Below are 26,597 nucleotides of genomic sequence, written 5' to 3' on the forward strand. Positions count from 1 at the left end.
TATACCAATAGCAGCAAAAAAAAAAAAAAAAAAAAAAAAAAAAAAAAAAAAAAAAAAAAAAAAAAAAAAAAAGTTAAAAAGAGTAAACTTTTAAACAAGTGAATCCTAGACAAACTTCCACATGTTAGATGCATTTCAACCTGGCGGAACCTAAAATTTGCCAATCAAGGATCTCCAGCACCAACACATGTGCAACAGATGACATCAGCACTTTGAGAAATCTCCCTTTCAGTTGCCCGCTTCAGTGCTTTATAGACAGCATTCTTAAAACAAGCTGTAATTAAATCAGTAACATATATTACCTCCAAATAGTATAATTTAGAGCTAAGAAAAAGGGAAAACAAAAATCATTTAAGATAATATAACTCTCGCAGATAACCAATATAAAAAAAATATAATAAAATAAAAAAACAAAACACAAATTAAAACAAAGAAACACAGCTATAATGAAGAGCTGCAAGACAGAAACTTTGTAAACTGCATCCCCCTTGATTGATTTTTGAAATTAATGATAACAATGCAGGTCACATTGTTTTGCTCTTGTAGTCAGTTAATGTAGTAAATTTTATGGACTATATGTGATCGTTAATTTGAACAGTTAATCACATTGTGAGATGCAATTTAAAAAATTTGTGACAACTGGGGTTATGATTATAAGTATACATAGTTTGGTTGCAAAGTGTAGGCACACGAAGTTTAGGGTGGTTTTCTATGACTAACCCAAAAAAAAATTTTGAGTTTCTTTCTTGTTTTATTTTATATTATTTTATGAGATAAGATTCTTTTTCCCTAGTTACTGAACCATATTACGTAGTAGGTATATTGGGGATTTAAAAACAAAACAAAACAAAAACTAGAAAAAGGTAAAGCAAGTGTTAAATTAGTATTGTAATGTAATACTATTTGTCACAACTTGTATGATATCCGAAAAAATTAGTTATAATTAGAGCTTTTTTAATAGTCTAAATAACTTAAATTGACTTAATTAGAATTAATGCACAAGTTTATATCTTAACTCAATCCATGCCTTTCCAATTATGTGATAAGGAAGGGAAAAAAAAAAGGGGTAAACAGATAGGGAAAAAAAAAAGGGGGTAAACAGATACTTTGACGCCACTATTTCAGTATATTCATTGCCATTAATTACCAAAATGTCTTTTTTTTTTTTTAGATAAGAGATAGAAAAATGTCTATCACTTCTAACTTCTAAGGTGTAAAACTTGGAGTTTGCCTGTCGGTACTAAACTTGGGGTCTACCAAAAACAGATATATATAGAGGGCAATTATAGGAAGGAAGGGCTAATATAACTGGAACAACTAGCACTGTCACATCTTTAATACAACGCCTTCTGGGTGAAATAATAATAATAATAGTAATAAGACAAAGAAGAAACAGAAGATGAATCAATGTGCTCATCCTTATCTTACCGTAATTACCCTGCCAGGCATCATCTAGAATCACGTGTAAATTACCAAATAAATTTTAATGCGGAGTGTAAGATATACTTGGCAAATTTATTACATTCATCCCATCATCATTCAATATCTGACTGATCAGAGATATATTTTAGCAAAATGCTCTAATGTCTTCCAACAAAATCTGAATCGGAACAGATTTACCATCAGCCAAAGACCAAAAGACATCAAGGTCACCAAATCATCATGTCTAACCCACAAAATTCATTTCCATCTATGATCTAAGGCAATATTACCATATTCAACCAATCTTTCTAGGAAAACAAAGAGAAATAACATTTGAAGAAACAAAACATACCAATAAGCGCTGTTGGTTCAACCCACCATTTGCTTCAATAATTAGGAAACCATTTGACTTTGGCAATTCTGAGAAACCTTAAAGCATAAAAGACAGCACTCAGCTACTCATAATTCCTTGACACGCAAAATGTAATTCTAAATACAACAAAAATGAAATATTAGGAAACACAAATAGTAATATGATGAGGCATGTTATCCTCTGCTATTAGAATTTCCTATAAATATTTCACTCCTAAGTTAAGCATAGGGCCAATTAAATCAAACATAGCATTACACATTTTTTAAAAAAATGGTATATGCATTATGCAGCATACTTCCAGTCATTCAATCCTACACTGAAATGCAAAGCTATAGCTGAAGCAACACATTATTGGTCTCTCAAACAGGAAGAATCATTCTAAACCACTTGAGAGAATAACACGTTCAAGCCAGCAACATATAATTCCCCATCAACTATCAATATCATATGCAAGTTTTGACTAGGCTATTTGGGATGATGACTGTGGGAAAAGACACATGGTTAGTATTAATATCTTCAAATCACTATGAACACTATCATAACTCATGTTTTTATTGTGATTGACAGTTCTCTCTCTCTTTCTTTCTCCACAATGTGACAAAACTACTTCCGAAGCAATCGAAAACTATAATTGATTTAAAATAAGTCTAGCCTCTGCTACAATTGAAGAAGAAATTAATTTCCAATGACGCAACAAACAGATTACATTCATTTAAACTTCATAGAAACATGAGCGCAAAGTCAGTTAAGGAAAATGAAAGCTACTTCTTAGCATTATATTCTGGACCTTAAATTTGAATATTCATAAACCAATCAAATTCAGACAAAACAACCACCATGTTTCCATTGTTTGATTTCAGAAAATCAACAGAACAATATAAACAATAGTGTTTAATGCCCAAATATAAATAAATAACAACCAACCCAGCACTATCATAAGACAATATACAATAGTAATTCAAAGTTGATAAATCAACAACCATAACTCGACACAAATGTAGCCATGTGTGGTGGAGAAAGAAGGTAGGGGTTGTCTACATTTTCCATGCAATGCCAACAGACATTTCAATAAAAAAAGGTGTCGGTATGTAGTTAGAATGCAATCAATAGATAATGTGATCCTAAGACTCTAGCGAGCTCCATAACTATAAGTTTACCTAGTACATAATAGTTGATCCCTTAAATTTATTCCTGTAGTTTACAAAACTCGTGGTAAACTGGAGCTATAAAAAGGGTACAAATATTCTGCACAAATAATTTTTATACTAGTTCAATTTTTTTTTTTTTTTTTTGGGTTTATGATGGTTCCAAGATATCATTCGGCAATGAAGATAAAATTAAACTCAATTTTCTATCTTTCTTCAAGTTAATTTTGCAATAAAACCAAAGCAATTAATATTGCTTTGACTGTACAGTATCACTACAGACCAGAACAAACATTTTCACAAACACCTACCGTGCATAACTATAAACTATCACAGAAAGTACTAAATTTTTAGATAATTTACCACCCATATAAACAAAAAACATCTTCCTAAATAATATGAATTCAATTTTAACAGCCAAGAAGAAAAACCCAAAAACCACAGCCCAAATGTCATTGAAAAAATCAACACAGATTACAGATATGATTATGAATATTTATACACACCTCTCTGGCAATGAAACCACGAAATGGGGCAAAGATTTTTCAATTTCGTTCCTTCAAATTCAACCATGTTAATTTACTTCTGTGTTGGTGGGGGAAATGGTATGCCGCTATTCAAAAACCAAACAAATCAAACCAAAATAATAATAATAACAGCAAATAATCAGAGAGAAATAGAGAATCAGACCGAGTGAGAGATAGACAAAGCGAAGAATTTCTCAATAAGCGTCAATCGGTGCCAAGATGAACCTTGAGGACTTCCTCTTTTACTCTTTTGACCAGTCTTTCGGTCCTGCTGTGTACCAAACAAGAAATTAGGGATTCGATAACAATAAGCAGAAAAAAGAAATAGGAATCGATGAATGCAAAAGAGTTGTGCGTACCTAGATTAGAGAGATCTCGGTAAGGGTTTTTGATGATGCAGTTTTTATTTGACACTGATTAGGCACGGGAAATTCAAGAAGGATCTACATAACTAGGTAAAACATTACAAAAAAATGATATCCAAAGAAAGTGATTATGCAGAAATGTCCAGATATCAAAGCACGCTTAACAAGCTTTATATTTACTTATATGTTTGCTTTATTTCTCACTAACCTACTTTTTCCAGAAGATAATATGAAACAAAAGAGAGAAGATATTAAATCACACACCATCTCACATAACAATCATAACTGTCGTATAAAATGAATTAGTGAAACATAATAATAAACCTGTCAGATTAGCAAGCCCTTCATCACCTATCCCACAGGAATCCAAGTTCAAACTTTCCAAATTCGTTAAACCTGCAAAGAAGCAATAACACACAAAAAGAACTAGTTTGAAGCCACTCCCTAAAAATCCAGGAAGAAATATCAAAGGCAGTATAAAAATAGGCTAGTCAGACAATAAAATTTATATGGAAGAAATATCTAAAATGAAAAAATTGAATACTTGCAAATTAGAAAAATTAAGTAACAGTTATCTCATCATATGTGGTGTTTGACCAACAAAGCAGCTATTATTTTTTTATCCAAGCTTCGAACAATTCATTTCAAAACTGCCTTTATCATTTGGACGTCCCATTGTAAAAGAAAATTAAACTATTAGAATTTTACAAAGGAAAAAACAAAAAATCCAACAAAACCCAGGCTAGTCCTTTACTCCAAAAAGGTTTAAGTATTTCTTTTTCAAACAACCATCACCAACAGATCAAGAGTTCTTCATCCACAATATTTCATTATAAATGAAAATGTAGTGTTCTAAGTCATTTTAGTCAAGGTTGCAAAGTGCTCCCATGTCCTTTCATTACTGAGTGAGGAAAAGAATGAAAAGGTCAAAACAAAGTAACAAGTTAACACAAAAACTTGCTTAGACTGAGCTGACCTGCTCTTTGGATATCTTACATTGGAAAATAGAAAGGAAAAGGTCAAACATTCTGAAAGGAAAAAGAAAGGAGTGGGTGGAAAGAAACAGAGAGAACCTTTAAGATGCACCAAACAGGCATCAGTAATATTGTTGAATCCCAAGCTCAATACCTTCAAGTTTTTATTCCCTGTAGCAATGCAGTAGACTCAAGATTAACAACCATGCAACAGTTGTAAAGATAAGAATAAGAATTTTCTTATTATGATGCATTACATCATCCACAAGGCCATATCCAATATGGCATCAATAACCTAAGGTCACTCACCAGAAAATTTCTCCCATCCATCATCATTTAGACTACTACATCTGTTAAGGTTTAAGACGGCCAGGGCAACCAAAGCTGCACCCAAAAAAAAAAAAAAAAAACAAAACAAAAACAAAATTAATAATAATAATAAATACACACGTTCAAAGAACTCAAAAACTATGGCTTGTTAAAAAAAGAAAAGTGATTTCCCAACATATCATATAATTTGTGGACATGGACCTAAGTGTCATGAATTGTGCCGAATATAGAAGCTATTAAAAATCTAGGGTTAGGGACATGGCTGTATACTTGATATACAGCCATGTTGAACAAATAATTTTAAAAACATCATGACTTGATACTTGACAACACTCGAAGGCTTTGGGCAACATTTGACCAGTGAATATATTTTGGCTCTGCCCACCAATGACCAACCAGGGAGAAGGTAAAAACCAACTAGGCAATTGTGAATTGTAATGGTTGATTCAAGGTAGCTGGGCCTCCTAAGAATATTAGGGGTAGAGATTAGAGTGCAAAAAGGAGAAAACTCAGATTATTATTCTTTTGATGTTCTTCCTTAAAATCATTGCAGCCTTTTAACTAAGCTGCAGCTGAATTGATTAACTAACTCCTTCTCTATCACATGCGCTATAATACGTTCAGCACATGCCTAATTAGCCAGGTCATCTATAAATGAATGTGACCTCCCAATAACTACCAAAACATCCTAGGATTCTATATCAATTCCTCGTACAATGCTAATAGCTACCAAGTATCACAATACAGCTAACACCAAGTACAACAGAAGCATAGTGCATATAAGCATGTACAACAACAACAACAATGCACAAACAGCAGCACCAGCCTTTAGTATAGCAGCACAAAACAGCAATGCACACAGGTAGGGAGACCAGCAGGTTGTAATACCTTTGTCATGATACCACATTTTAAGTAAAGGATGCCCTAAATCCTTGCAACTTAGCATTTGATAAATCTTTTCTCTTTATTTATTGCATTGCTTTTATAGTGTTCTCTTATAAGCAGCACAAAGAATTGATATTTTCTAGCTACAAACAATCAAAGTAACAATTGAATCATAAACAACAAACAACCCAAAACAGATCAATTTAACTTTAGTACTGATTAGAAAGTTGGCTTTATTTGATAGCAGTATCAGAAACAAGCACAAAAATAAACACATACACTTCACTAAAAATGTGCATTCACATGAAAACAATTGAAAAAAATAATTGCAGTTCCAAACTTAACAAGATGGGGATGTATCATCTTTTTTGCTTCTTAGCACCTATAAAGACTGTAATTAAAAAATAAAAGTAATACACTAACCTTTGTTACCATAACATCAAAACCACAAAGAACAGAATTCATATTGAAAAGGAAAGCTTGGGAACCAAAAAAATCACATATGAAACGGAAAATTATACAATACTCCAGGGACCAGGTGTAGCAAACTGTACGATACCCCAAATGAAACATGTACTTGAATGTATTAAAAGGAAACTAGTTGTTCCTTTAAAAAGAATTAGGAAAATGCTAAAGCTACTATACAAATTATTAGATCAACAACTTAATAACTTTCTTAATGTATTTTGTGTTCTGTTTAAAATACAACAACCCAGTTTGTAAGAACTATGTATTTTGTTTTGGGATCATGACAATCTAAATTTTACAAAGCAGAGGAGACAAAAACACACACACACACACACACACACACAAGTACAACAGCATTCCAGAGGCATTTAAGAACAACAACAGAGAAGCTGAATAGACTCAGTAGAGTCACACCATCATAAAACAATTTCACACAAAAATAAATAAATAAATAAATCACAAACACAGAGAGAGTTTTTCCTTTACCTTTTTAGCAGAGACTGGAATCGTTGATGGGTATTTAGAACTTGCTGTTTCCAGAGACACTGGCTTTGCAATCTCTGAAATCGTCAACAAAAAAAAAAAATAATAAGCATACTTGAGAAAGCCCTTACCCACCCATTAATTAAAATTACTTAATTAACCAAAAAAAAAAAAAAAACATCTTTACTTGAGAAACTGAAGGGTTTACAGTGCCATCGACCAATCTCAACAGCTCTTGAATTTCCTCTAAATCCCTAGCCGCTATTCAAAAACCAAACAAATAATCAAACCAAAATAATAATAATAATAACAGCAAAGAATCAAAGAGAAATAGAGAATTAGACTGAGTGAGAGATAGACAGAGCGATGAATTTCTCGTGAAGCGTCAATCGGTGCCAAGATGAACCTTGAGGACTTCCTTTTTTGCTCTTTTGACCAGTCTTTCAGTCCTACGGTGTACCAAACAAGAAATTAGGGTTTCGATAACAATAAACAGAAAAAAGAAATAGGAATCAATGAATGCTAAAGAGTTGTGCGTAACTAGATTAGAGAGATCTTGGTAAGGGTTTTTGATGAGGAGCAAGCCACCTCCTATGGTGGCAGTGCCGGTTTGAGGTGATGAGATCAGGTAGCTCAAGCCATGGGTTTCTGTCAAGAGAGTTCGGATGAGATAGCAAAACGAGGGAAGGTTCTAGATTACGGGCACGAACCGTTAGGGTTAGAAATGATAAGAGAAATGGGTCGGGCTAGACCTGACCCATTTGTTTTTGGACCTAACTAGGCTCGATTTTTGGGTGGTGGTGGTGGCTGTGGTCGGGGGTCGGGAGGTGGCTGTGGCTGTGGTCGGGGGTCGGGAGGTGGCTGTGGCTGTGGGTTTGTGGGTAGTGGTAGAGATGAGACAGTGAGGAGATTTTTGGTGTCTAAGAGAGAGAGAGAGTGTGTGGGAGATTAGCTAAAAATGAAAAGGCGCTAAAAATGAACAGGGACAAAAAAAACAGAGGGAAAATTTAGGTCCGGGTGGGGGAAATGTAAGGGCCTATTGCGGCGGGTCAATGACTCACCGCTATATATAAGCTTGGGGTCGCTGAAACAGGTATATTACGGCGGGTCATTGGCCCGCCGCTGTAGCGCGCCGCAATAGATCTCTTGTACAGTGGCTGGCCCAATTCGCACCGCAATAAGGCGACCTATAGCGACTGTTTTGGCACCCGCCGCAATAGGTTCGCCGCAACTGCTTGATTTTCTTGTAGTGGTTTTTGTGTGTATTTTTAGACTCCGTCGAGTACAAAATTTGGGGATAATCATGTTTTCATGTTTGGAACAGCCAATGGTTATGTGTTTCACACTTTGCCCCTTGCATGATTTCATACCTCGTATATGCACAATTTTTCATATGAGGCACACACATACAATCTTTGACATGTTGTGTGACTAATGCTATGATTATATTATACTTTGATGTTTAGCATCTTCACATGTCAATTTTTTAGAATTGCTCTTTAAATTTCAGTTTTTAGGGTTTAATTTGTAGTTTTGTTTTTGGTACTAACTTGTGTCTAACCAAGTTTGTTGCCGTTCATTGTGCTCTGTTTTTGTGGTCTTTGCTGCTATGTTTTGTAGATGGCTCCACGAAAAACTGTTGCTCAGCGTGGTGACAAGAGAAAGAGCAATGATAACAATTTGTTTCGCTCCATTCAACATTTTGAGAGATATGCCCTTCAATTTGAAACAATTCCAATCATTCAGGAGAGATAAGTGCATCTTGCTGATCTTAAGGATTCCTTCATTCCTAGGTGTTTTGAAGGACAGGGCTGGGATAAACTTCTTGGTGAATTCCCCAGAATTTGTGAACCTTTGATTAGAAAGTTTTATGCTAATGCATCACTCAAAGAGGAACACATAGAGTGCTGGGTTAGAGGTCATGCATTCACTCTTGACATTGAGGACATTGATGCTATACTTGGATTTGAAGAACAAGATCATGAAGGGTTCACTCCGTTCAAGGATAGAATGCTTTCTCTAGAATTTGTGCAACTTTGCATTAGTGGCCATAGGGAAGGACGAAGCCTCAACACAACCTCATTTCCCCCGAATTTAAGATGCCTAGCATATATCATGATGTTCAACTTGTATCAGGTCAAGAAGTTGTCAACCATCAACAATGCTAGAGTCATATTCCTCATGAAACTTCGTGAGAATACCTACATTGACATTAGTGCACACTTGTACAACATCATTGCAGAGTCCTCAAGATCAAAGCTCATTGTCCCAAATCTTATAATGAGGATTCTTCATGACAATGGTGTGGAGACTCCACAACACATAGGCCTAATGACTCCATCTCTTTCCATCAACTCTTAAACAATCCTAAGAAGTAAGGTTCTACTTCCTGGAGGTGAACAAGCTGAAGAGACTGAAGAAGTACCTCCGGCTGACATAGAGACTGAAGTGGAAGGACAACAACCTCTTCCAAGACATAGTGGTGGTCGAGGTAGGAGAGGAGCATTATCATCGTCATCAGTTCCTCTCGATGCTTTTTAGATCATACTCAAGAGGATTAATGGTCTTTGTGATATAGCAGATAAGCATTCCAACATACTTGTAGTTATCTAGGACCAAATCAACTTGTTGGTAGCCAAGTTTAACAGCTTTACTCACCAGCCTTATCCCTTTGGCCATTTCGATAAAAAATGAGGAGTAGTAGTATGGTAGCTCTTGAGGGGGAGCTTATTTTAAGGGGGAGTAAAAAGCATTAGTTTTAGTTTATGGTTTTATAGTTTTTATTAAGGTTTTCATAGCACTTTGATTTAGTACTCAATGATTTTAGAATTTTTTAAAAAAAATACTTGGATACTTTGTGTTATGGATACTTGGATATTTTAGTTATTTAGACTATGCTTTTATGTACCCTTGCTTATGTAGCTTAGTACTCTTAGTTAATGTCTTGCATTTTCTTTAGTACTCTTGTGCCCTTGTTGGATCTTGTATCCTTGATGAAAGTTAAAACCTAATGCTTCTTGCATTGATTGAGTGTTGGACATGCAAATGATACTTTGCATTGAGCTTATTTGCTTATATGTTCAGATGTTCATTCACCGTGTGAATGTTCTTTGTAGTCACTATTTTTAGTGATTGTTCTTGCATGATCACGTTATGCTTCATTATCATATTCATACTTGCTTGATCGTATTGTGCTTGCTCCATATGCATTCTAAGGTTTCCACTTACAATGAAATTAATGAGTGCATTTTGTAATATTGTTTTCAAGAGACTTGTTCGTATGGTTCAAGAGCTTCACAGATCTAGAATTAGGTGTGAGTGAGTTTTGGCAACTGTTCCCAACTCACATTTTTAAGTGAGTTTATTTTAGGGTTTTGTCATGGAATAGCCAAAGGGAGAGATTGTAAAGTTGAATTTATTCAACTATGTGTTGGCTTTATTCTGTGTCAAATTTGATTGTAATTCATCATTTAGAAATCTTGTATTTAGGTGGGAAAAATGTAAGGGTTGTGTGTAAAAGAGTGTGAAGATTTGATCAAGAGTGTGCAACAAGTAGGTGACTTGTGACTAGGACTCACGATTGACTCACGAGTGGTGACGCATCAAAATGAAGCACATGTGTGAAGCATGTAGGAAGATGAAGAGTTAGGATAGCTGGATCAGTATAGGACAAAAAGTACAGTCTGGCCTAGTCTGGTAATTGGCAACTGGAACTTGTGACTCATCCTAGTCGCGAAGTGACTTGCTAGTGCACCCTGTTTTGTTGAAAAATGATTTTTCACATTTCATCTCATATCCTACTATAAATATCCTTATACCCACGAAATGTAAACAAAAGAGAGAGAGCTTCCAAAGAGAATTTTCAGAGAGAAACCCTAGAGAAAAACAAGATTTATTCATCCATAATCTTATACACTTGATTCTCCAAATTCCTCTACTCTCACCCTTTCCATTGTCATACACATGAGAGGATTATAAACCAAATCCTTACCTTTCCAAGTTTAGAATAGTGAGAAGGCTCTTGGTGTTTGAGAAACAGTTCAAGAGAGAACTAATTCATATTGGTTGATGCAATGGACTAATTGCGGTATTTGGAAAGTTAGAGAAGACACGGTTTGGCGTAACCTTGTTGGAGCAAGAAGTTTGGAGGGCTTAGGTGCATTGAATAGATTAGGCTTGGAGGGTTTATTACTATTCATGTATCCCAACTGATTTTCTAATGGATCATTTACCACTTGGAGGGCAGCGGAGAGGTTTTTCCCAGAGTTCTTCGGTTTCCTCTTCGATAACATGTGCCGGTGTTATCTTGTATTTGCGTCTCTCTTTCCCTTACTCTTAACTTTTAATTTCTGCTGGTTGTGATTAATTAATGGCTTAGAGTATTTTGCTAATTTGGGTATTACTTATATTTCATATTCTGCACATATATTGTTTGAATATAAGCTTGTATTGGAAAATTTGTATTTGGGGGTCTAAACATTCACAAGTATTTTATACACTTAGTGAGTATTCATGAACAAAAAAGAATAGAAATTCAACTTTGTGTATCAACATTCATGTAAACTTTTTGAAAATGAAATCATGACTTTAATCTACTCATACAAATTCATATGGAAATCTTCTGCCAAACACACATGCCTTGGTTTACTGTAGGTTTCTTTTTTTATTAAATAATCTAGACCTAAAAACATAAAAATAAATAAATAATGATTGTATCATGGACTTAGAGACACTTATTTTATTTTTTTTTAATAAGTGAAAAACGCTATGTTCAAGGACAAAAACACTAACTGCCAATTAACTCACTACATGGCTATACAAAAATGACAGCTGTTATTAACTAACTACCCTACAACAACAACTATCCAATTAAAGTAGTAACAACCACACTAATTCAGCTAACAGGAGAGCCTGCATCAGCAGAACAAGTGCGTAATTTGGATGACACTAATTCAGCCACACTAATGCACCATTGATCATTAATCAAATAAGACCAAACTATATTGCTCTGAATATAAAATAGGTTCTCTTTATTTTCAGCTTGAGGCATAGACAAACAGACACTCACCATCTATAATGGAAAGCAGGAACTAAGAACTATATAGCGCAGAATGATGGAACAAGATTAGTGTCCCAAGTTTTACTAAGAATTTTGCTGTTGAGGTTGACCCCTTTTGAAAGAGCTCTCAAATCCAATTACCTAATTTAAAGAATTGATTATTATAAACATTAGGGAATGAGAATTTCATTCGAACAATCACCCTAACCATCCCCCAGAGGGGGTCCAGGAGTAATAAACTGGCCATTGTTTACTACTCACCAGTCTTTGTTTGAAAGTCTCTCAAGTCATCAGCATGTTCATTCAAGAAGATCAACCAGAGACATTTTGTTGCCTATCTTAATTAAAGTTCCTCTACCACCTAAACCAACGAGAACTACTATTGGAATTATCTTTACCTATGACTATAAGCATGTGATATATACATTACCTGAACGTGTAGTAAAAGAAAGAATACTAAATAACTTGGACAAAGAAACACTCATCTCTTTTTATTCTTAAACCACAATCCCACCTCCCAACTCAGATCAGACTAGGGGGAATTGTGATATGATCTCTTAATTCATTATCTTCGATTCAGCTAAGAATGCAATTATAAATCATGAACAAAACATAATTGCACCTTAAAAAGAGATATTGCCAATAACAAAGAAGCAAGCATAGCACCGTTAAAGGTTGAGAGTCAATTATTTGAGGATCAAGACTCAATTTCATGTTTTAACTAGCATTTTCATTGGCAAAGAAAGTAAATATAGATGATACTCTTTGTACATCTTAATTGGGAAAAAATAAAAGCATTTTATAGATTCACATATTAACCATGTATGCATAAGAAACTCACCTTATTTGGATCTTGAAATTTTTAAACAGGACAACTTCTAGTACTTAATTCATGACCATGACAATCATTAGATAAAGAGAAATAATTACATAATGCACAAGCTCACAAGTTTACAACCATATAAGATCAATGAAAATTCTATCAAACAACCTATAATTCATTAGTTAAATTTCACTTTGCTGAGAGATCCTTTATTAAATTGTCTCCCTAAAAGGGGGTTCACTCTCCTTCTAGTACTTACAATTGCCCACAATTAACTAGTAAGAAAATGTAAAGTCATAGCCACCAAAAAAAAAATTGGGGGGGGGGGGGGGGGGGGGGGGAACAATGTTCTAATAATCAAACCTAGTTGTAGTGTGCTTTAATTCTAGTTGTAAAATGTGTACACGCTGGAAATACCATAGTTTCCACAAGTTTCCTACAAAAATGAATGAAAATCAAGATTTTACTTAAGATCATCTGTAAAGTTGTGATTTACAACTATGTTTTATGTTAGCTTTATTCCATGACAAAAAGTGTTGTAAGTGCTTTAATTTTATTCTTTGTATTTTGTGGGATCTTATTGTATTGGGTTTAGTATTTGATGGTTTTTAGACCCCTTAAAAACACAATTGGATTAACCTAGGTAATTAGCCAAGTTATTACTTAGTTCAAATACCAAATATAGGTTATCACAATCAAACAATCATACCATGCATAGCAACAGAAATATAAATAACACAATGATATGATGACCTAGGAAATCACACCGGTAAAAACCTGGGGATGATTTAACCTAGCCATCCTCAAGGTAAACCTTAATCCACTATGAAAGAATCAAAATTTTACAATAGGACTTAGACCACTAACATCTTATTGCTACCCACCAGTAGAAACTTACTGACACGACCATGTGCAAGCTCCGAGACCACGGACTTCTTCTTTCTTGGATTCTCCAGCAAGTATAAGCACACTCGCTTGTGTTTCTTTAAGTTCTTATGGCAGCAACTGAATGATCATCAAGTTCTTGAACGAATCTCCTCTTGATAATTCTAAGTTTGTGTAAAGGAAAGCTCCTCACAGATCTCACAAGAGATTTACACAAACAGCAATATGAGCCATACTAAAACGTGGTTAGAGTTTGTCTTATATACCTAGGGCAAAAATACAAAACCCTAAACATTTTAAATGAATTAGGGCTAAGTTGGAATTTTGTAGAAAAACGCATTCTGCCCGAATTTCGATTGATCGAGCCTAAGCTTCAATCGATCGAACCTAAGCTTCAATCGATCGAACCAGGCCAAATTGCACTTTTAATTTTGCAACAACTAAAATCCAACTTTACATAAATGACACAACTTTGAGCAAGTCTAAACAACTTGTTTTGATCATGGTTTGCCAACAATACACATTAGAGTTCTAAAAACATAAGTTCCTAAGTCTTTAGAACCTAACAAACTTCCCCTTTGGCAATCCGTGACAAAACACAACTAAAAGCTCAAAGTTTACAAAGAAAAGCCCTTTACAAAAAAATGCTCATAAAAAAAATTCAATCCTAACTACTATCCATCAGTTGCAAGTGTAGACAGCAGCTCAATTGAATCAACATGTATATTTCTTGAAATACTAAACAAAATGCATAACCATATATGTGACAGAAAAAACAAAAACAGTAAATCAACAAATATGCAAACTAACTCTCCCGTAAGTTAGATACATCAAAAAAAATGTTAACTCCCCCTAAACAAAACATTCGTTTATTTTCCACACATATTCCCACATTTCATCTAAATCTCTCCCTTTTTGTCATAAATTGACAAAGATAACTCAAGCAAAGAGTAACAAAGGTCAAGAGAAAATAGACAATCAAGGGAACACAAAACAATTCAACTCTATAGAAAATAGAGACAACTCCCCCTACGAAGAGCAACAACTCCCCCTATGAACAACAAGGGTTAAAAACAAGCTTCTCCCCCTATAAAAATAGGAAAAACAAAACAAGCGTTGGGAAAAACAGTTTTGGGGAAAATTTAGGAGGTGGGGAAAAATAAAAACACACACACCAAACTGAAAAACTAAGTTGAGGATGCACATGAAGAAAAATATTCTCTCTTTCAATAAATGCAAACATGACACTATGTGACCCATAAACAGTTGCATGAGTAGAGAAAATATTTGCACATTGATTATCCATCATATCTCTTAAGAGGAAAAAAAAAAAAATTCCTGCAATTCACACATAAAACTAGCATATACTAAAAAGTACATAACTCAAAAATTAATCAATCAATTTTTAAATCAAGTTGAGTACTCAATTTAGCAAAGTGTATGCATGTTATGTGTGAAACAATGAGAGATATAACTACAAAACTGCAAGATGGTTACAGAACACAATGCAAGGCATGTGAATCCTAAACATAAATGATGCATAAAAAAAATTGGTCAAATACTTAAAAACTGAAATTTTTCAGTTTTGATCGATTAAGAGAGATTCGATCGATCGAAAATCTGGAAAAATCAGATTTTTGAAAAACAAAGCATTTTAATGTAGAAACTCCTCAAAGCACATAGTTTTATGAATGAAATGCATGAGTATGAGACTAAAAGTTTTTCAAAAACACTTGAATTCAACCCAGATCTTCCCAAAACAAGTTTTTCAACCAATTTGTCTCCAAAACTTAAACATTAAACACATTTTGCATCAAAATCCAGGAACATGTAATCTTGGATGGCCACAACAAGGTCACACATAATATAATGTACCAAGTTTAGCAAAGAATAACTTGTGTAGTGTGTGTAACTAGCAAAAACTTGAGATACATGTGAGGTGATATGTGAATAGAAATTAAGCACAATTTCTACAAAATTCATCACATAAATTTGAAAGAGACTATCACCTATAACTCTCACATCTCCTAGAAAACAAGCTTGCAATCATGTAAGTTTCTTGATTTGCCTCATGTTGTACACACCAATTTTTATTTGTTTGATTTAACATTAAGTCCAATAATTTACACACCAATTTTAACAATTAAACCGAGGCTATACCTTATGTTCTTTTTGTGCATGTGCTACACTTTCTCGAGCATAAAATCTTACGATATGTACTAAGGTGTTCATGATTGGCTAGTAAACAGTGGTAAGATGGTTATTTATGCATTTCTCAAAAGGTTCAAGTCCGACAGTCAAAGACATGTGACTTCAAGATCAAGAAAAAGTGATCAAAAACTATAAACATCTCCCACACAACATGCACTACAAAACTCAAACTAGTAAAGTGTAATAAAAGAAGTTCATCCAAGCTAAAAAAGGTACATAAACATGTTATGTAAAGATAATATGGTCAATCCTTGATTATAAATCCAAGATGTAAAATACAAAACACAAAAATCTTTTTGGTTTTTTTTTTTTTTTAATTTATGACCAAAAACAAAAGCACACATTATGCTAAATGAACAATGCAAATGCAATGCATGACAATGCTTAACTAAGCTATAGAGGGTACACAAACAAGAAATGTCAATTTCTTAATTAACCCATAAGTACATGTACAAACTAGTACATACTCATACAAAATCAAAAATAGCTTAGCACATATATAACACATTCTATTCAAGTTTCTCTACAATGTCAAGCATGTTCTTAATCAAGAGAGAGATATCATAATTCATGTAATCCTTAAGAAAAATAAAACTAGATACAAAATAAAATATTTTTGTCTTTTTGAAAATTTTCAATGTTTTTAGATTTTTTTTTAATAAAAAAAACAACCTAAAAAACAAAAATAAAACATGTCCACAAACAATTGAAAGAATTAAATTAGGGACAAGTAAAATAACACTCACCTTAGAGAATCTTTTTTCACCCATATAGCACAAGTCTTTGGCTTTGTAGGTGAAAATCCATAAGAAGCAGAGTGTATTTGAGGAATTACACCAATCTTCTGAGAGAGACTGAAATCCTGCAAATTCCTTTCACAAGCCAACAAGCATCAATTTTTCAAAATAATATGAAACGATTTATATAGACTTATGGCAGGAGAAATATCATCACATATCCTAGATTGAAACACAAAATGCTTAAATTTCAGTTTATGACAATTAGGACGAATGTGATCGGAGACACCACAAAAGTGACAAACAGGAACAAATTTAGGAACATCAGTACTCCTAACAACAAATCTAGTATCAAATTTTGGTTTTTGCCTCAATAAAGAACAATTTGATTTAATATGACCAACAACACCACAAAGGTGACAAGTAGGCATAAAAAAAGATTTATTATACTCTCTAACAGTACGTTTAGACTTAGGTTTAGAAACTTCAGCGTCTACATCAGAACTTTTACCTTTGTCTAACCTAGCAAAATAAGCCTTTTCTTTATTATTCATCTTGAAAGGAGGGATATAAACTTTCTCAGTTTTCGGCTTAAGAGAAACAGAAACACTTTTGTTATCAACAGCAGGCTTGGTACTAGTCAAATTTTCAATTTTAGCTTTAGATTCAACTAACTCTTGTTCCAAGCTTTTCATCTTCTCATCTTGAGAGGAAATTTAATTTCTCAAAAATTCATTCTTTTTATTAGATTCATCTAATCTAACAACCAATTCCTCTTTTTCAAGATTAACCAATTTTAACTCTTCCTTGAACTTCTTAGCAATTTTCATAGATTTCAATAATTCCTTACGAAGAGTTTCACAAGCATCAATAAAATCAACAGAAGCATGAGCAGAAACATAATAAAAAAGACACTTCAAATTATCCATGATAATAGGGGTCAAGGATCAGCTCAGAGATCAAAAGATCTACAACAAGAGAGCTACCCGCTCTGATACCACTTGATGGTTTTTAGACCCCTTCAAAACACAATTGGACTAACCTAGATAATTAGCCAAGTTATTACTTAGTCCAAATTCCAAATCTAGGTTATCACAATCAAACAATCATATCATGTATAGCAGCGGAAATATAAATAACATAATGATATGATGACCCAGGAAACCACACCGGTAAAAACTTGGGGAGGATTTAATCTAACTATCCTTAAGGTAAACCTGAATCCACTATGAAAGATCGAAGTTTTACAATAGGACTTAGACCATTAACATCCTATTGCTACCCACCAGTAGAAACTTACTGACACGACCACGTGCAAACTCCGAGACCACGGACTCCTTCTTTCTAGAATTCTCCAGCAAGTACAAGCACACCCGTTTATGTTTCTTTAAGTTCTTATGGCAGAAACTGAATGATTATCAAGTTCTTGAACAAATCTCCTCTTGATAATTCTAAGTTTGTGTAAAGGAAAGCTCCTCACAAATCTCACAAGAGATTTACACAAACAACAATATGAGCCACACTAAAACGTGGTTAGGGTTTGCCTTATATACCTAGGGTAAAAATGCAAAACCCTAAACGTTTTAAATGAACTAGGGCTAAGTTGGAATTCTGCAGAAAAACGCATCCTGCCCGAATTTCAATTAATCGAGCCTAAGCTTCAATCGATAGAACCAGGCCGAATTGCACTTTTAATTCTGCAACAACTTAAATCCAACTTTACATAAATGAAACAACTTTGAGCAAGTCTAAACAACTTGTTTTGATCATGGTTTGCCAATAATACACATTAGAGTTCTAAATACATAAGTTCCTAAGTCTTTAGAACCTAACAGTATCAAGTTGGTGAAGAATCAGTGGATTTCACAAGAAGCTCGCGAGAAGCTAACCCGCGAAAGAGCCACGTGAGGAGCACATGTCTGGAAGCTGAAGAGTTGTGCCAGGCTGTTGTTTTCATGAGTATCTTGCGGGTAAGGCCTTTTCACAAGATAGTCACGAAACTTTCTGCCTAGAGGTTTTTTTAAGTATAACTTGCTTACCCTTCACCCATGCTATATATACCCTCATTACCCACAAATGTAAAGAAGGCCATTCAGAGAGAAAAACCCTAGATAAGTTTTCTACAACACACACACCCATCTTTTTGAGAGAGAGCTACTCATCTTTAGTGAGAAATCATTGCAGCTTCTTCTCCATCCCTCTCCCATTGTCATACCTTGAGAGGAGATTTGTACCCAAACACAACCCACACATATTCAAAGTGTAGAGAGTGTTTTGGAGCTTGGGAAGTTTTGGGGAATTGCCAAAAGAAGCTGGTGAGGCTTGGCGGATGCAATCGAGTGGATTGTGGGATCCGAAGAGCTAGACAAGACATGGTTCCGAGAAGCCTTGTTGGAGTAGGAGCTTGGAGGGCTTAGGTATATCGGGTAGATTAGGTTTGGAGGGTCTCTTGCTAACCCATGTATCCCAACTGATTTTCTAGTGGATCAATTATCGCTTGGAGGGCGACGGAGAGGTTTTTCGCCAAGTTCTTCGGTTTCCTTTTCAATAACACATCGGCGTGTTATCTTTAGTTTGCATTCTCTCTTCCCTTACTCTTGTGCTTTACTTTTAATGTTTGTTATTAATGTTTATGCACTAGAGTAATATTGGTTTATTGTGCTTCATTTACTCTTGTTTCCGCACTTCGATAAGTTAGAGTAAAAGCAACCTAGCCGTAATTTTAATTGGGGGTCTAAACAGCTCTTGTGTTTTTAACACATTTTCGAGCTTTTATCATCATTAGCCCTATTAATTTGTTTTACTACCCACTATATTGTTTCATCTTTCATGAATGAAGTATTATTACTTATCCAATAAAAATTGTTTCACTACCCATTGCTTTATGAATCCGTTCATTAATTAAAACTTAAATGAATCTAGTAGCCACCAATAATGAATTACAATAACACCACCCCTTGTTCAAAGTCTTACTATTCTCATTTGTTAAATCCTAATACCTAAAAACCTTCACAAATACATCTGTAACCCAGTTAGAATAGAAGAATAATTCAAATCAGCAACCACTTACTTGCTAAGTGCTCAGAATAGGGCCTACCCAAACAATCTTCAAGGAGCCTTTCTTTTTTCTCTTAATAATCACCCAACCTTTTTCACTTCCCTACAGTCAAGAATGCAAATTTCACGTCATGCAATCACTGAAAAAATGGATTAGGAGGTTAATGAAAAAACTTGTACGATTTAGGATTAGGGTGGATGATTTGTGGTAGCCAGGCCTCCCAAGAAATGAGAGAGATTGGAAACGTATAGAAGATTAGAAAGAGAGAAATTGGTTATCCCTTTTGTTGTTCATTCAATTGCAGCAAGTACAATCTTTATACAACAAGCTGAATGTAACTTCCATAGCAACTAACTAACAGTTAGTAAACTAACTTGACTCTAACAACTCACATGCCAATTCTACAAGACAGAAACTCATCTGGGGGGTGGCATAGTATTGAGAGGAAAAAGATCAAACAACAGGAGAATCAAAGTTAGTGAGTTGTTCCATGCACAAGACTTTGGGTTGGATTCACATATTGTGAAATAAGGATGCTCTTTTTTCAGCTAAGATAGTAGCAGGCTAGCAGCTCCTAGAGAGCATTTTCGAGGCCATCGCTCCCACCACAGATTGGTTTGGGCAGTTGGTTTTATGTTAGTATTCTAGTGTACCTTATTTTTTTGGTTTAATGATGGAATGCTTGATGTGTAATTGTGTATAGGCGATTTACACTAACAAGTGTGCAATAATAAGTACCCTTAACTGGCTTAACATAAACTTTAGGTCCTTTAGTTATGCAGGGTCAACACAACTATGCATTACTATCATGGCCCAATCTAGTTCCTTTTTGTTGCTTGCAGAATCCTTAGGCCCTTGGCAAATGTTTCTGTTTAAGCCCACCAATATCAGCCTGCTTGTTACACCTTAGAAATGCCATCCGCTCTGGCAGGCCATCTGTTACCAATAACCAATTAACAAATTTATTTAGATGGACTCAACCCCAGCCCCCTATGATCAATGGCCCAAGCAAACAAGCTTGGACTTAGTCAGATTAATTGTGATTAATTAGCGTAACTACAACTTCGGTGTGGGGTATTCAAGTACTCTATGTGTCAAAAAACACTTAGCATATCTGGATAAATGACCAATAAACACCTAATCCTATTCGCGACCTAACAAAAAACCAACAATATATCATCTATACAAAACACAAATCCGCATCATCGACATTACATGAGAAATACAACCCTGTTTAGATCAAGTGGCCACTCTCAAATTTTCAAACAGACCAAAAAAGAAAGAGAATTCCATGTTGAACGTACGAATTCATAAACCACTGCACAGATCTTCAGTACAAGTTACATATTTCACTATTCAATTCAACGAAGCAAGTCAAATTCTCTAACTCTAAGCATTCACTCAAAAGAAAGCAACAGAATTCAGATAACCGTAATTGGCGCCGAAACCGCCATTTTCCGGTCACGCAAATCGGTTCTAAGTTGCAGAAAAAAAATTTAAACAGAACTGTAACCACAAACAATGAATGAAGAATCAAAAAAACCATTATGCTTTTCACAAACAATGAATAAATCGCAGATTGTGTAGAAAAGTACCCGAGGCTTAGGCGTAGAAGAGAGAGAACCAATTCGTATCTAATCAGAGGAGCTGAGACCGCCGCGCCAAGAGACGAAGAGGTATGCGATTGCCATGATCGCCAAGAGAGACGAACAGTTATTTGTTTTGGAATTTCTGAGTGACTGTGAGTGCTATTGTAAAATTGTATACATCAATGTCAGTTTCTGTGTGTATTAAAAATACTTCAAATCTTAAGTTGGTCCAAAAAAAGTTGGTAAAAAAAAAAAAAACGCAGCCCATTTTTGGCCTATCTCCCCTGTGAACGTGTGGGATGGGTCTCTCTCTATGTTCTGATTTTTCTTTTTTTGGCTAATTCTGCTAACGTTTTGATAGAGTAAAAGTCGTTTGGCACTTTGATTATGGAAAGTAGAGTAAGTAAAGATAATTGATTTTGTGATTTAAATAAAACCACCAGTAGACTAGATAGGTTTGATTTTATTATTTAAGTTTGTGCTTGATTTATTTATTGCAAAGATAAGTTTGTACTAGATTAGACTTTGTCGACTGTAGTAGTATCATTATCATAGCATTAGCTGCGAATGTTTTATTGCTTAAATTTATTATAATTTGATAAAATAGTTTTTTTTTTTTTGTTTTTTTAATTGATAATAATGGTTTGAAAAATTAAATTAAATTAAATTATCGGTATAGAGAATAATTTTTTATTTATTTATTTATTTGAGGATCCGTATAGAATCTAAGTAAACTAGACTAGGATTTATTTTATATTATATTATTTTATTAAGTTTGTGGTTTCCAAAAAGCTAGATTAGACTTTATGGACCGTTGGAGTATCATTATCATAACGTTAGGTGTGAATGGTTTATTACTTAAATTTATTATAATTCGATAAAATAGTTCATTTATTTATTTATTGTTTGTGTATTTGATAATAGTGGCTTGAAAATTTAAATTAAATTATGGTTATAGACTTGTTTATTAGACCGAATTGAGTAATTGAAATTATATAATTTAATTCAGAATTTCAAATTGTGAATAATTTATGGAAAAACCTTCTATAATATTCAAGTTTCGTAATAAGATAAAAATTAGTTCTTGAATGATTGTTTAATTGTATATATATCTTTGTTTTTTTTTTCAATGTATATATATACACACACATATAGAAAAAAAATATTGCTAAGAAATTTAGTTAAAAAAATAATTATAAATAATTTTAATGTTATGAAAGAATGCAGGACACACCTTTGTTGAGTTAATTAAAGCTAAATTGTGGAATAAAGTATTGTTTTAGTCATTCTTATTTTATTTTATTTTTTTTTTTACTTGGAGAACTTCATTCTATTTACTATGGCCGGTCTTAGGAAAAAATTTTGGCTCCGCCACTAGGTACAATAGTTTGTCCTACAATGTGGGACTGGGTGGGGACGGTGTAAAATAAAACCATCCTTAATCCTATCATTCTAGAATAACTCATTAAAAATGTATTTTTTTTCTTAATTAACTCGTTAAACATGTGTTTTTTGTGTTAATTAACTCTGTTAAACATGTTTCTCCAAAAAAAAAAAAACTCTAATATATAAAAGGTTCATTTGGTTTAGCAAAGGCCTGTTTGGTATTGCATTTTAAACAATAGTTTTCAGTATTTAAATATTTAAAATTGTTGTTTTTAAGAGTGTTTGAATTATGTTATTCAAAATATGGTGTTTAAATACTTAATTTTAAAAAGCTCCTTATACTAGTTTTTAAGATGCAAACAATGTTGTTGTAAATAAGTTAAAAACTATGGGACCCCCTAATTTAACAAATATTAATTGAATATCTCTCTTTTTCGTTTTCTCTTCATCTCTCTCTCTCTCCATTTCGTTGTCCTCTAAGAGCATTCACAGCAGTGGAAGCATATTGCTATATTGCTAAAATTTAGCTCCACAAACACAAAAAGTAAGCTCCAGCAGTGAAGCTATACTTATTTCTTTTAGCCGATTTGCTACAGTGCACATCTATCTATTGATGTGCACTGTTCATGAAAGCTAAAAAAAAAAAAAAAAAAATTTAATAAATTTCTCTCACCTCTTTCATTTAAAAAATATTTTCTCTTTCTTTCTTTTTCACTGTTTCTCTCTCCGGCTTCTCTTCTTTCTTCCTTTTTCCTTCTAATTTTTTTTTCTCTCCCTCATCTACTCTTTGCTTCGTCGACTATTTTGGGTTCATCTTCATCGCCCAGTCCTTCATCGCCGATCTTTATAACCGATCTTCATGGCCGATCTTTATAACCGATCTTCATCGCTGATCCTTCATCGCCGATCTTTATCACCAATCTTCATCGCCGATCATTCATTGCCTAGTCCTTCATCGCCAATCCTTCATTGTTGATCTTCATCGCCCAGTCCTTCATCGCTGATCTTCATCGCCGATCCTTCATCGCCCAATCCTTCATTGCTGATCTTCATCGCCGTCCCATTTCTAGGTTTCGTGATGGTGGTTTGGCTGGATTTCATGGTGGCTGTGGGCGGTTGTTCTTGGTTGGCCGTGGTGGTGGATCGGTTTGTGGAGTTTTTATTGTAGTGAGATATTGTAGTGAGATAGAATATTTTATCGTAGTAGATATATTATTTTATTGTGATATTTATATTATTTTATTGTGTTGAAAGCTAAAAATAGATCCACTGCTGTAGCATGTGTGTAGGTAAAATAGGAAAAGTAACTTTTAGTGGAACTAAATTGCTAAATTTTTAGCTCCACTGCTGTCGATGCTCTAACTCTCACAAAGGAACAAAGTCAAGATCATTGTAGAAAAAAGAAAAGAAAAAAAAAAGGGGAAAAACTGCCAACCCAAAAAAAAAAAAAAAAAAAAAAAAAAAAAAAAAAAAACACCAAACCTGTGGGGCTCTCTCTCATCCTCATGTGGGTACTAGTTTTGGTTGAATGACTAGGGTGTAGTTTTATGACTTGCAAAATAGGTCTTTGGGAATGGGTGGAAAGAAAAGGAAGAAGAAGATGGGAAGAAAATGAAGAAGGAGATGAGAAGAAGACGAGGGAAAAAGAGAAATAAGAAGATAGGAAGAAGAGGAAGTGTCAGAATGTGTCTGGCTATGGGAATGGGTGGGCCGTGGGCAAAAAATTAAAAAACTTAAAAATACTATTATTTTCAGAAAAAGTAAGAACTTTATCACTTAAAAAAAACAAAAAAAAACATACAAATACGTGTTTTTATAACACTTTTTAAACTATAATTTTGACATTATTTAAACAACAATACTTGGACATCGTTACTAAAAAGACCCCAAATCACACCAAAAATAATCAGGAAAAAGTAGATTTTTAAGAATTATTATTATTTTTCATAATTGCATTTTAAATACTTTTTTACAATTAGATTTTTAAGACTTAAATCAAATCCTATTCAGACCAAATTAAGGGTGGGTAGTCCAATGCTACCCATCCTTATAGATGAATGAATGTTGCTTCACACTTGTACGTACAGGAATATTTCTTACACACAATATCCAATAATTTCACATTTGACATCCACCTTTTTAAGAATATCATATTCTACTCATGATTTTGATGATGTGTACATAGTGTATATATTAGAGTGTAAGATATGCAATGCCTTTTCTTTAAGAGGTTAAGGTGGTTAGAAGACAAAATTACATAGTCTGAAGTTTACTTTATGAGCATAATTGGACTTTTAAATTTCAAGTGAGCTTTATTAGTCACTAAGTTTAAAAAATGAACATTATTGGTCATTCTGTTAACTTCCATTAACTTTCTTACTTATGTGTCTAATGTAACAATAACATGTTAATTTTTAAGTGATAGATCATATTTTATATTATAAAAAAATTACACGTGACCACCAACTTACAATCTGAGTTGTCAAAAAAGTTTTAACAAATTAGACTTATTCTAATTCCCAAACAACTTAAATCCCTTTCGCTAGAACCTCAACCACGGCCTCTTGAAATCAAAATCTCACTCTAGTCTCCAGAAGGGCAACAAATATTGACAAATCTCAAACATTTCAAGAAGAAAATTCTATTTAGGTGTTGACTCCAAGTCTTAAATGTGTCTTTGCTTTTTTTTTTTTTTTTTTTTTTTTGCCAGCTATTTGTAAAGATCCAGTTAGACTCTTTCGATTATGCATGCCTATGGAATCTAGAAACATTTTAAGCTTTTATTTTTCTCTTCATTTGAATGATTAGTGCTTAGTTTATATAAAACACATTGGTTATTACCTGTGTAAGTTATGGATGTTAGTATTTGTTAAAGTTCTCATTAAAAAAAAATTGTTACCACTAAAAATCTTAACTCTTTTTTTTTTTTTTACAAAATAGAAATTCTACTAGAAATTCTATTCTAACCTAACTTAAGTGTATATGTGTAAATTTTTCTTTTTGAAACTTGAAATCCGGCCCTTGCTCCCTTACCCCACAAGAACTTTATACTTATGGAGTAACCATTACGCTAAATGTGTGCGGTAGTACAATCTTAACTTTTAAGTGTTTGTGATTATCTGTGAGATCTTGTAGTTATGATCAACCTTACAATTTCTATTTTTAGTTATATTTTTGGTGATTTCGATAGTTGTTATTAGTTTGTATAGCTTAAAATAAATAGAAATTATGATCAATATAATTGATTTAAATATATAGTAATTAAATTTCAAATATTGATCATATCTATAATTTATAATCTATAACTAGCATTATACCCATGTGATGCACAGCTTAATCAAAATTCATATGTCAATATTTTTTTTTTATTAATTTACTTAAAATTTGATAATAGAATAGCTAATGAAATAAATGAATATTTCACTTTCAAGTAATATAATGAAGGCATATTATGTGAAACTAAGGTATTATAAAATGCATACATATTACTTTTAAGTATTATAAAGTTCGTACAATGTATCCAAGAGTTAGACCCTTTTAGATATACATTTAGTTTCTTTAAAACCTTCCCGTGTGTGTGTTAAAATACTTAGTATTCTAAAAAAAAAAGCATATATATATATAGAGCTTTAAGGCTCAATTAATCACCAACGTATATTTAAATAGAAAAACCTTAAATTTAATAATTAAAAACCATTCAAAACAATAATTGAAATCAAATTCAAGTGGAGACCTCAATTCCATTAAGAATAATCTAAATTACTAAACATTTAAAATAATGAAAAATTTTGCAAAAAAATTAATGACAAATTCAAATCGACATAAGTTTAAAGCAAAGCTTACAAATTTTGTTTCATGATATTGGCAAAAAATAATA

The 26,597-nt window shown here is 33.5% G+C and overlaps 1 long non-coding RNA gene across 7 annotated transcripts; it reads right to left on the reverse strand.

The window, feature by feature from the left end:
• LOC126712138 (uncharacterized) lies at positions 1-21,694 on the reverse strand. Of its 7 annotated transcripts, XR_007651052.1 has the most exons (13): positions 21,341-21,692; positions 19,758-19,847; positions 16,697-16,822; positions 7,160-7,421; positions 6,976-7,049; positions 5,116-5,190; positions 4,906-4,977; positions 4,157-4,228; positions 3,827-3,880; positions 3,631-3,738; positions 3,447-3,553; positions 1,775-1,911; positions 1-274 (listed from the first exon to the last, which is right to left on the reverse strand). It is a non-coding gene; the product is annotated as an uncharacterized LOC126712138 (long non-coding RNA). The 7 variants fall into 7 exon arrangements; XR_007651054.1 differs by lacking the exons at positions 4,906-4,977; positions 5,116-5,190 and having other exon boundaries at positions 3-274; positions 7,160-7,233; positions 7,333-7,421; positions 21,341-21,688; XR_007651055.1 differs by lacking the exons at positions 4,906-4,977; positions 5,116-5,190 and having other exon boundaries at positions 3,631-3,735; positions 21,341-21,694.
• Positions 21,695-26,597: the final 4,903 nt, after the last annotated feature.

This window comes from Quercus robur, chromosome 2, assembly GCF_932294415.1.
Source record: "Quercus robur chromosome 2, dhQueRobu3.1, whole genome shotgun sequence".
NCBI lineage: Eukaryota > Viridiplantae > Streptophyta > Magnoliopsida > Fagales > Fagaceae > Quercus > Quercus robur.